This window comes from Macrosteles quadrilineatus, unplaced genomic scaffold, assembly GCF_028750875.1.
Source record: "Macrosteles quadrilineatus isolate MER2022 unplaced genomic scaffold, UCM_ALF_1.0 Scaffold_8__2_contigs__length_117827958, whole genome shotgun sequence".
Lineage (NCBI taxonomy): Eukaryota > Metazoa > Arthropoda > Insecta > Hemiptera > Cicadellidae > Macrosteles > Macrosteles quadrilineatus.
In genome coordinates, this window is record NW_026542601.1 from 39,039,815 (window position 1) to 39,052,789 (window position 12,975).

The following is a 12,975-nucleotide window of genomic DNA, read 5'->3' on the forward strand; positions in this document are numbered from 1 at the left end:
TAACCATCATCGCAACCCATAAGGCCAATGTTAAAATTTAAAATCTTTTAGTTACTTTTAAATTATATAGAAATTATCAAAAATTGAAATTTTTTCATCCTAAGACTTTTAAACATTTGTCGAAACAACCTTTGTAAGTTTGGCTAAAATAAGTTCAGCTCAGCGTTGTCGAGTGAAATTGTTACAAGGTTAAACAATAACATAGTTCAATGAGTCGTTCAAAGATTGTGCTTATAGCTTAAAGGTTTATTTCCTTTTAGTGAATTTCCCAATAGGTAAGTAGTTATTACCGTAGGTGGCACGGTAAGACCTGGGGCGACCAATATACTTTTTCATTTTGATGTCATATATATACGTCCGTGAACGCGATAACTTGAAGAGTAATTTTTGTCCGATTTTGATGACATTTGGCTTGAATGTGTAGGGCGGGTGAAACTTGAATGAGTTCGCGAACCAGCATGATCGGACCATGCGAACGGGATGGGGATTTATGGTGTAAAAATTGGGATTTCTCATTTTTGACCCTCTAAACACAAAATTTCCCAATTTCTCTCTAGACCCTTTTAAAGAGCTTAAAAACAAATAATTTAGTATATCTAAGTGGTTCTGTACAGTTATCGGTAACGGATAAAATTACAAACAACTAAAAATTTTAAATTCCCATGCTATTTTTATGGAGAATATTGTAAATGTTGTAGTTTGCTTGTTTATGGATATATTTTGATCAAATTTTGCAAATTTATTTACTTTATACTAAGCTATTAATATTCTACTATTACACACCCTGTTGCAGAAAACCTAGATAACTGTTAAACATAATGTAGGCTAAATTAAAGAGATTTAATTGATAATCCAATCAGGTGAATGGAAATTCGCATAGTCTGCAGGTTTGCTGTGGCGGGGGTATTTCGTTTTTGTTCTTATGATATTTTGTGACATACATTGACTAAAGCTTATGTTGGTATTCTCTACGATGTTAAATTTATATTATACCCTAATTTGTTTTTAACATTTTGAAAGTGTAGTACGTTACGCAACATGTTTAACTCTTAAGGAAATATTAATTGCTGTACAATACTTTTAAGATCAAACAAATTAAAATAACCACAAGGAATTTAGTTTAGTTTAACAGTTCACCATGCTTAAAAGCAAGGATAAATTTCCTATTGGACTTGTTTGTACTAAAGTCCAGGATATCAAATTGAAATTAGTTTCGTTTGCAGATTTTCCGCGATAAAATTAATTTACTTGCACGGTGAAATACGGTTTTAAAACTAGAGTAAACTATTGGATTTAAATCTACATGGTCGTACCGGACGCTACAAAATGCAACGTATACACTTAACGAAATATTTAAACGTAACCATGAACAAAAGTATTTAATGAATAGGCTTAGACAATTTCTTTTTAAAATTATAAATCCATAAATCTTAATGAACAGGTTTATACTATTGTACGACAGGAGTCGAATCCATTTGATTCAGATCACAAACAACATCTCGAGCTGTTTTGTTTTCCCAAAAGCATCAGTTTGTAATAAATACTAAGTCGGGCGGTTTAGAACGACAATACGATTTGTCCTTGGTCTAGATATATGGTCTTAACTGTCGACCTCACAACCGTAATGGTTCGATATATCAATCGATTGTTCTAAGTAATCGGCAATATATTGTTGAGCTAGTGTTTACGTGCTTTTAGTGAAATGAGAGTATTGAGCAGTTTCTGTCGCACTGACTTTGTTTTGGTTGGTTGACTTGAGTTGAGATAGCAATCATTAATGGGTGTGTGAAGATTGATTAACTGCGCTTATGACGAGCAAACTGTCACGCTTTTAACGTAAAGCTTGAAGTGGTCTACACATTTTCAAGGCTGGTGGATCATAAGGTCATAATATATTTTCTTCGATTTTAATTGTTTCAATTTGCTCTATTATATACAACTAGTGTACATGTTGCTCGAATTCGAGCAATTGTAAAGTATTACAGGATTGGCAAACCAATAACAATCATACTTAGCTATCAACATTTCAACAAAAACACACCTATCTTTTCTGTAGCAGCAAACCTAAGTACTCATATTAAAATTAACTTAATGTTATTTAAATAGGAAAAATTACCATTTTAAGGGAATAATTAATCTTTGTATTAATTAAGCCAGGTAAATGGAAATTCGCTTAGTCTGAAGGTTTGCTGCAGATACACAATTTTAATAACAGCAAAGATTGAAGAATCTGAATTATTACTTACATCCACGAATTTATCTAACAATTATTTCCTGTGAAATATTATTACAGCAGTTCAAAAATATTGAAACTAACTCGATCAACAAATGATGTTGAAAGAATTCCATACTAATGACATTAACATATACTGTAGTTTGACAGTTCAATTTAATCAATGTTAAATGTTTACATTCGGGCATAGACAAAAATGATTCGGGCGAGTGACATATTTGATTAATGTTTATGATCCCTACCGTTCCTGTTCTAATAATCATGCAGTATTTAATATGTTTGAACCAGCTGTGTGGAATTGTGAAATCAAAATTAATTTGACAGTTAGTTCTGCTTGTTTACATTTTTAAATTTTGTGGGTTTGTTCTTTGTTACCATGGATACCATCAATAAATATTTCACTCTTAATTTCTGACAACAGCTGGAGTTCCATAACAAATTTTGTTTTCCATGTTAATCTTATGGATAAATACGAAACTTTAAAGGGCCCCAAGGCCTCACTCTCTAATTATTTCCTTAAAAAGAAAGTTTCCTGCACAACTTCACGTTACGCTCTTTCCAATGACACCAAAATCATGTTAATTGGTTCAGTAGTTTCGGAGGAGTAATTGTCACAAAAAACCTGCTTGCGTATTAAATAAGTACTAGTGTACATGCTGCTCGAAATCGAGCAATTGCAAAGAAGTACAGGAGTTACATATAAACAAATGACTTGTTTAAAAACTAATAATAGTCATAATTTCCGATGATTTTAAAAGAGTCGACGAAAAGATTACTATTTAACGGAAATACTCACAATTTACATAACAGTTCTATTCCAGTTTAAAGGGTTATTTTTTAACTATCAAACTGCCCATGGACGGGAGAAGGTAAGCTTACAATTTAAGTCAACGTAAAAAGGCTGTCAGCTTTTATAATGTACCATACCTAAGTTATTAAGCCAATTTGTAGACAATAAGGTGTAGGCTACTTTAAACTCTACAGAACAGAGTTAGGCAAAAACTGGCAGAATTTTGAAATGATGTTATTTATCATAGGCATACTCAAATGTCAAATCCTTAAAATAAAAATTCAATAATTAATAACTTATATCGTTAAACACAAAGAAACATCCAAAACTATACATATTTTTAATACAACATACAAATAATTTACACATTGACTGTTTACACATATGTTCTTCTATAAATTTTAGCTTCGCAACAGGAAAAATCTGTTTCATAATCATTGGAAATGATTTATAATAAATAATCTATCATAAAGTTTAAGATTAAATAAACCTACCACATAGTTGTTTTATTTTTTGGATCAGCTGTCTGAAATTGTGAAATAGGCATTTGACAGTTCTGGTTGTTTACATTTAAATGTCAAAGCAAATGTAAACATTGTGAATTTTCTCATGCTTCCATGGAGACCAATTATTAATAGATTTCGAACAACAGCTGGAGCTTCAAAACAATGTTTGTTTCCTATGTTAATCTTATGGAGAAATACGAAACTTTAAAGGGCTCCAGGGCCTCACTCTCTAATTATTTCCCTAAAAAGAAAGTTTCCTGCACAACTTCACGTTACGCTCTTTCCAATGACACCAAAAATATCTCAATCGGTTCAGTAGTTTCGGAGGAGTAATTGTCACAAAAAAACCTGCTTGCGTATTAAATAAGTACTAGCATTGTAGTGTCCCTGTTGCTCGAATTCGAGCAATTGCTTAGTATTACCTAGGCGTTATTTTAAAACGAATTTCAACCAAGTCAGCAAGTTTGTAGCAAACTGTTAAATTAGCAAACTTATTGACTGTTTACAATTAACATATGCTCTTCTTCTCACTTTTGATTTCTGACAACAGCTGGAGTTTCATAACAATTTTTGTTTCCAATGTTAATTTTATGGAGAAATACGAATTTTTAAAGGGCTCCATGGCCTCACTCTCTCATTATTTCCCTAAAAAGAATGCTTCCTGCACAACTTCACGTTACCCTCTTTCCAATGACACTAAAAACATGTCAATCGGTTCAGTAGTTTCGGAGGAGTAATTGTCACAAAAAACCTGCTTGCATATTAAATAAGTAATAGACTAGTGTACATGTTGCTCGAAATCGAGCAATTGCCAAGAAGTAAAGGAGTTATTTATAAACAAATAACTTGTTTGAAAACTAATAACAGTCATAATTTCCGATGATTTTAAAAAAGTCGACTAAACAATCCTATTCCAGTTTAATGGGTTAATTTTTAACTATCAAACTGCCCATGGACGGGAAAAGGTAAGCTTACAATTTAAGTCAACGTAAAAAGGCTGTCAGCTTTATGATGTACGCCTGTACCTAAGTTATTTAGCCAATTTGTAGACAATAAAGTGTAGGCTACTTTAAACTCTACAGAACAGAGTTAGGCAAAAACTGGCAGAACTCTGAAATAGTGTTATTTATCATAGGCATACTCAATACCAAATACTTAAAATTAAAATTCAATAATTAATAACTTATATCATTAAACACAAACCAAAATCCAAAACTATACACATTTTTAATATAACATAACATTATAACATAATGGATGGCGTTTTTGCTATCTCTTCTCTATCCAAAATGGTAGCCAATATTACAATTACGAACCAATTTTACCATTGATTTTCCACAACATTTGACGGGCTATCATTTTGGATAGAGAAGAGATAGCGACCTCTAGTTTTCACCATTCTTTAAGTTTTTGTAAACACTTCAAAATGAGGTGTCACTTGAAGGGGGTTTACATTTAAAATATTTGAGTGGCTCCCCAAATCCCCCCTTTTCCCCAAAATATATCCAACACAATTGGACACTCAAAATTTTCAAAATCATAAAATGAAACTTCTTGCTAAGATTGCACGACCTCCAAAAGGATATCTCTGTATAAAACTTGGAAAAATATTAGAGGGGGGGGGGTCTTGACTTTTTATTCACCCTGTATATAATTTACACATTGACTGTTTACAATTAACATATGTTCTTCTTCTCACAGTCACACTTAATTTTTGCTTCGCAACGGGAAAAATCTGTTTCATAATCATTGAAATAGATTTATAATAAATAATCAATCATCAAGTTTAAGATTAAATAAACCTACCACATAGTTGTTTTATTTTTTTGGATCAGCTGTCTAAAATTGTGAAATAGACATTTGACAGTTCTGGTTGTTTACATTTAAATGTAAACATTGTGAATTTTCTCATGCTTCCATGGAGACCAATTATTAACATATAAATTTCTGACGACAGCTGGAGTTTCAAAACAATGTTTGTTTCCCATGTTAATCTTATGGAGAAATACAAAACTTTAAAGGGCCTCCAGGGCCTCACTCTCTAATTATTTACCGAAAAAGAAAGTTTCCTGCACAACTTCACGTTACGCTCTTTCCAATGACACCAAAAACATGTCAATCGGTTCAGTAGTTTCGGAGGAGTAATTGTCACAAAAAACCTGCTTGCGTATTAAATAAGTATAGATAGATAGATTAACAACTTGCTGGACGAAAGGGCTTAGAAAAGTATATTATTGGTTTAAGGAGTATTTGAATTGAAATGAAAAAATTAAATAAAAAAATCTTTATTCACCCAGGCAAAGTTAGGGCCACATGGACCTTTTCTTAAATTTAACCTGAGAATAATGTTCCCTTAACCACTCTTCGAGGACACGGTAACCATTCCCTTAACCTGACAATGTTGTATTTGTTCCCCTTAAAATGTCAGATTTTTTCTTTGACTGACACCATGATTGCTACGTAGCTTTAACGGATTAACATATAAACCTATGAGCAAACTTATTTTGGATTTAATAAAAAACGTAAAAAGCAAAGTTAAATTGTAATTATATCCAACTGAAGAGATTAGAAGCAAATAACTTTTAACAGCTAATCAAATATGTAAAAAGCTAATTAATTTTTAACCTATACAAGGACATATGACAATTGACAGGGTGCGTGTTACATTCTCTCCGAATCCCCCCCCCCCCACCCCCTTAACCACCCTTTCACTCTCGAGTGCGTGCTCCCCATAACCTTAACATGACCCCATGTTGACCCCGGAGTTTTCCTCAATTTTCTCCAATTTATATAGATCAATTACATAGCTGATTGGTTTTGTTCATCGATGTAGGTTTTGTTTTGTTGGCATGTGTACTTTTAATTAGTTTTGTATACGTTGCGAGTTAGCTTATCAACACTGATGACTTTTAATAGTAGGTAGGATGAAACAAGCTACAAAATTGAGAATCTTAAACTTTTAATTCGTGCCACTGCATGTTGTATAAAGTATATACAAATCAATCAGTGGTTGGAAAGTAAATGGGTACTGTCTTGCCACTGATTTTAGAAAAAAAGTGTTAACTCTTAACGCACTACCGTCAAGTAGAAATTCCTTTGCAATGTTTAAGTTTTAATATGTTTTGTATAGAAAACAAACCTAGTTAAACTGAACGATCAGCTTTTTCTGCTTTGAAATGGCGCCATATTTTTCATCGCAAACTTATTATTATTGCAAACCCAAAATGACAGCTTATTGTGGACTATTATAGCATTTATGGTGTTCCCATGACTTAATATGAAAATAATATGGAAAACATAGGAAGGAAAATAAATCTTGAATTTCCATCAATACACCATGTGTTCCAATCAGATATTTGTGTTATGTGTAAAAAAAATCATTATCAACAATCTGACTCATATTTCTCCCATTAGCTTGTCATATACACCTAACATGGGTAAGCGGTTGGAGTAACCTATCGTGTACTATGGTATTTCTAGGGTAAAAGTTTCGATACCTAACTTTCAAACAGTAATTTTTACAGCAATGGGGGTTGTAAATTTTTTTTTGAATTTAAAGGACCACTACACAATAAATAATCGTAATCAAACTTGTGCGAACCGTTTATGTGAAAAATTCCCAGTAAGGTTATCGGTTTTTATGAGAAACCTCACTATTAAGCATTAAAATTTCAAAATAACAACGAAAAACTCCTAAGATTATCATTGATTACCTTTATCCAAAATGTCGATGTATCAAATTAACGAAACTCAATTTTTACAGGTATCCGATCACGAAGATGTCTTCCTCATTTTGTATTTTCAGTTGAAATAGGTAAGTTTTAACTATACATTTTTTATATCAACTTTTCCATTTACGTTGTAGTTATAGTCTTTATCATGGAAACCTTTTACAGAATTGCTTTTCTTGTTTTTCTTAAGCAGCCAAAACCCACCGTCCTTTCTTATTATTACGTTAGGGATACTCAATAATATTTATAAAAATAATAATTCATAAAAAATGTGTGATATATTATTTTTGTAGGCCTATAATCTATTTTCAGCGAATTTCCTATATAGGGAATAATAAGCTATTACCGTAGGTCTTATGGTAAGACCTAGACCCTGGACCGATTTACTTTTTCGTTTTGATGTCCCCAGAGGCCAAAAACACCATCCGTTCAAGTTCATATATTTATATCTATGTGTGTCCGTTAGCGCGATAACTCGAGCAAAAATTATCCGTTTTTGATGAAATTTTTTATAGAAACACAACATTTCATTACTTCTCTCCAAACCATTTTGTAAAGCTAAAAAAAAATTTTGTATATTAAAGCGTTGTTGTATTCCCAACGGTTACGGAGATAATTTAAAAAAAATTGATATTTCAAATCTCCATGTTATTCTTATGGAGAATAAATAAACTGTTGTTGTTTCCTTGTTTATTGATATATTTTAACCAAGTTTGGAAATTTTGTTTATTTCCTACTAAGCTATCAACATTGCAATAAAAAACACACCTCAATATTTTTCCTGTAGCAGCAAACCTAAGTACTCACTAAAATTAATGTGTTTTATATATAGGAAATAAATCTGACAATTTGTAGGAAATATTTTAGTAGAAATCCAGCCAGGTAAATGGAAATTCACTTAGTCTGCAGGTTTGCTGTGGCGGGGGTATTTATCACTTACATTTGCTGTAAAAAATGATTTCCAAATATCAAACGTCGCTGCCCAATATGTCTCGTACGGCTTAGTATCAAATCCCACAAGAAGCTGAATCAATCTACCCTTATTTGTTACTCAGCGAGTGCTAAAAGCAGTACTAAATCACCATGGAAGTGAAAAATAATTTTTTTGACTGCTTGTTTATGAAAAATTTCTCACGAAAAGTATAGCATGTTTTCTATTGTTAGATAGTAAGAACAGTGCTAAGGGGATTCGGGTACACGGGTTCAAATCACATCATTCACCAATGATTTATTATCACATGGAATGCTATTTGGAGCCAATGCTACGGAACTATATATCTGTACATAGAAACAGAACTAAAGACTTCGTAGGCTATGATAATGTATCTGTGTTTAGCTCTTTTGTCATATAGAATTGATATAACCATTACCTTAATCGTATGGCGTGTTTTATATACATCTTTCATGAAGGCACACAACAGTCAACCCATAGTGAATTGCCTAGGCTTAGGAGTCAAGGAAATACCTAAAATAAGAAACTACTTACTAATGTACCTATTACAACTAATTAAATAAATCGGCTTTATATGATATACGCTTTCTTATTAAGTTTTATTACATGCTTAAACCTTTGTTTGTCAGAGTTTCTTTAAAACCTTTTTTCTCAGCTCGTGTGCATCGCAGGGAAAATCTACGCATACTGTTGGAAAGATATTTTCCTGTAGATGTGCAGAATGCTTTTAAAAATTAAAATAGGCTAACAAATAAGAACAAAAAATGAATTTGAAAACTTCAAAAAATTAACATGGACCATATGGGTTGCCATGATGGTGACGAAATAACAACAAAATGTACAGTAAACAGAAAATCAAAACAAATGGAAGAAATTCCAATCACATGTTTTATTTACAGTGTGGGGAGAAAATAGAGAAGTCTGTACATTAATTATTTTTGGTCGAGTTTCGACCACAGGACGACCACTAGTATAAACTAAATATACTTCAAACATTGAATAGACTTCAGTTATTAAAATGTGTTACATAATCGAAAAGGCACTTACGTATTATACCGACCACACCGATAAATCGACTTCCAAATAAGATTTTAATTAGTTTAAATAACAAAATCTTCCTAACCTAACCTAACGTAACCTATAGTGGTTAGGTTAGGTTAGGATAGGTTATAGTTGTTAGATTATAATCCGTAAGTACCGCTGAAAACTACGTTAGATACTAATTTTGCATACCAACAACTAATTTTGTTACATAGTTAAAATTGTCACAATAGTCTGTTCTTGCTAGACAAGGAAAGACCTGAATCGAGAAACTACTTAAAACAAAGAAAAGTAACAATGCGGAGTTTCTTGATGTTTCTAATTAAGACCTTCTTACGTTGTTTGTTGCACCCTTAGAGGAGCCGAAATGAAATAATTAACAATTGCTTGCATTGTGTTTCCATATATTTGTGTCGTGCGGTTTGTAAATAAAAAGAGAACCAATTGTATAAATAATGAAAATCAAGTCAGATCTATTTTAGCAGGCTTAATAGTGTGATAATATACCTAAACTAAAACATCTAAAAGGACATTGGTATTATAAATAACTAGTAGTACGCTTATTCTGCGCGTAACGGGATGAGTGAACATGAGCGCAGTAATGAAAGAGTCCACTCACACCTAGCCTACTTACCGGTGTCACTGGTGGACACAATGTTATTTGTATGAGCAAATCAACCAAATCTAAGTCAACAACAATCCTAACTTCTCATCCATTAATTAACCATTAATAAGTCATTGTTAATGGTAATATACGTAATGGATTTCCAACAGTTATCGATAGGAGGTAAATCCATCGTTCCTGTATAACATGTCTTTTGATTAAATGAAGCCTATTTCCATATTTGTTATCAGGCCTATCATAAACAAAACTAAGCCAAACTAAACTAATCTAACTTAACCTAATTGCCAAAGCACGATGTAAGGAATCTCCTAAAAAATATCGTATGGCTTTCAATGATGATTTAAAACAACAATATCGTAATTATATCATCTAAAAATAATTAAAAATCCAATATATGTTTATCTAACTAATGAAGGGTCCCCAAACTCCGGACTGCTCGCCTCAACTACTTCCATCACCACTTCCTACGTCGTGGACATGTTTCCCTCCCTTCCTATGGCATTTTAGTATTGCAGGTACATTAACCTAACTGTCACAAAGGGTCCCCACACTCCGGACTGCTCGCCTTGACTACTTCCATCACCACTTCCTACGTCGTGGACATGTTTCCCTCCCTTCCCATAGCATTTTAGTATTGCAGGTACATTAACCTAACTGTCACAAAGGGTCCCCACACTCCGGACTGCTCGCCTTGACTACTTCCATCGCCACTTCCTACGTCATGGACATGTTTCCCTCCCTTCCTATGGCATTTTAGTATTGCAGGTACATTAACCTAACTGTCACAAAGGGTCCCCACACTCCGGACTGCTCGCCTTGACTACTTCCATCACCACTTCCTACGTCGTGGACATGTTTCCCTCCCTTCCTATGACATTTTAGTATTGCAGGTACATTAACCTAATCGTCACAAAGGGTCCCCACACTCCGGACCGCTCGCCTTGACTACTTCCATCACCACTTCCTACGTCGTGGACATGTTTCCCTCCCTTCCTATGGCATTTTAGTATTGCAGGTACATTAACCTAACTGTCACAAAAAGTTCCCACACTCCGGACTGCTCGCCTTGACTACTTCCATCACCACTTCCTACGTCATGGACATGTTTCCCTCCCTTCCTATGGCATTTTAGTATTGCAGGTACATTAACCTAACTGTCACAAAGGGTCCCCACACTCCGGACTGCTCGCCTTGACTACTTCCATCACCACTTCCTACGTCGTGGACATGTTTCCCTCCCTTCCTATGACATTTTAGTATTGCAGGTACATTAACCTAATCGTCACAAAGGGTCCCCACACTCCGGACCGCTCGCCTTGACTACTTCCATCACCACTTCCTACGTCGTGGACATGTTTCCCTCCCTTCCTATGGCATTTTAGTATTGCAGGTACATTAACCTAACTGTCACAAAGGGTCCCCACACTCCGGACTGCTCGCCTTGACTACTTCCATCACCACTTCCTACGTCGTGGACATGTTTCCCTCCCTTCCTATGGCATTTTAGTATTGCAGGTACATTAACCTAACTGTCACAAAGGGTCCCCACACTCCGGACTGCTCGCTTGACTACTTCCATCACCACTTCCTACGTCGTGGACATGTTTCCCTCCCTTCCTATGGCATTTTAGTATTGCAGGTACATTATCCTAACTGTCACAAAGGGTCCCCGCACTCCGGACTGCTCGCCTTGACTACTTCAATCACCACTTCCTACGTCGTGGACATGTTTCCCTCCCTTCCTATGGCATTTTAGTATTGCAGGTACATTAACCTAACTGTCACAAAAGGTCCCCACACTCCGGACTGCTCGCCTTGACTACTTCCTTCACCACTTCCTACGTCGTGGACCTGTTTCCCTCCCTTCCTTTAGCATTTTTTTTATTGCAGATCCATTAATCTAACTGTCACAACGGGTTCCTACACTCCGGACTGCTCACCTTGACTACTTCCTTCACCACTTCTTACGTCGTGGACCTGTTTCCCTCCCTTCCTTTAGCATTTTAGTATTGCAGGTACATTAATCTAATTGTCACAAAGGGTTCCCACACTCCGGACTGCTCGCCTTGACTACTTCCTTCACCACTTCCTACGTCGTGGACCTGTTTCCCTCCCTTCCTTTAGCATTTTATTATTGCAGATACATTAATCTAACTGTCACAAAGGGTTCCCACACTCTGGACTGCTCGCCTTGACTACTTCCTTCACCACTTCCTACATCGTAGACCTGTTTCCCTCTCTTTCCATAGCATTTAAGTATTACAGATATATTAATTTAACAGTCACAAAGGATTTCCACACTCCGCACTGCTCACATTTCCGCTTCCTTTACCACTCTCTACGTCGTGGACCTGCCCCCCCCCCCCTTCGCATAGCATTTTAGTATTACTAACATCTTTGGCTAAAGTTGAATTTTAATACTGAATATAAACGGTATATAACTGCCGATTAATATTGTAAAGTTCAATTTATTATTCAGAAAGTTGTGAAATTTAATTAACTTAAAACAACATTATTCTGAAACCTGTGAAATTATAATGATATATATCCATAGACCCCAAACTGTTTACTCCATGAATGAAATAGCTTAGAGTAAAAGTCGTTCTCTCTGTCTTAAGTAGACAACAAAATTGTTGGTCGCAAAACGTAAACAAATAAAAAGAAGAAGAAGGTAGCTCCTAATGTTATTCTTATGGGACAAATTTAAAAATGTTTTTAAGGTTTTTATAATTACTACTGAACGGAATCGTCTAGAATTTTAATGAGGTCTTCCCACTGGTGTCATAATTATTTGTGCAAAATTTGAACGCTATAAGTGCAACGGTTCTTGAGTTTTTGGTGCGAACACACACACACAGATAGACAGACAGACAAGCGGACAACTTTTCTCCGACTCCGCTATACACGATACATAGATTCGTTCACTTCGTTCACTCATCTATAAAGACAAATACTTCCGCTGCGGCAAACTTTCAGACTAAACTAATTTCAATTTGCCTTATTGGATTTTCCCCCCAAGTATTTCTAAAAAAAGTTTTATTCCCTACTAAATAACATTAGATTTAATAAGTACTTAGGTATGCTGCTGCAAGGGAGG

General features: G+C 34.7%; 1 protein-coding gene across 2 annotated transcripts in view; it reads left to right on the forward strand.

Annotated features, from left to right (window-relative positions):
* Window positions 1-12,975, forward strand: part of LOC129000129 (uncharacterized) — a 151,942-nt gene that overhangs the window by 35,731 nt on the left and 103,236 nt on the right. For both annotated transcript variants that reach the window (XM_054427044.1, XM_054427046.1), the window contains exon 2: window positions 7,293-7,343. The gene's annotated coding sequence lies outside the window, so the exon portion shown is untranslated. The remainder of the gene's footprint in view (window positions 1-7,292; window positions 7,344-12,975) is intronic.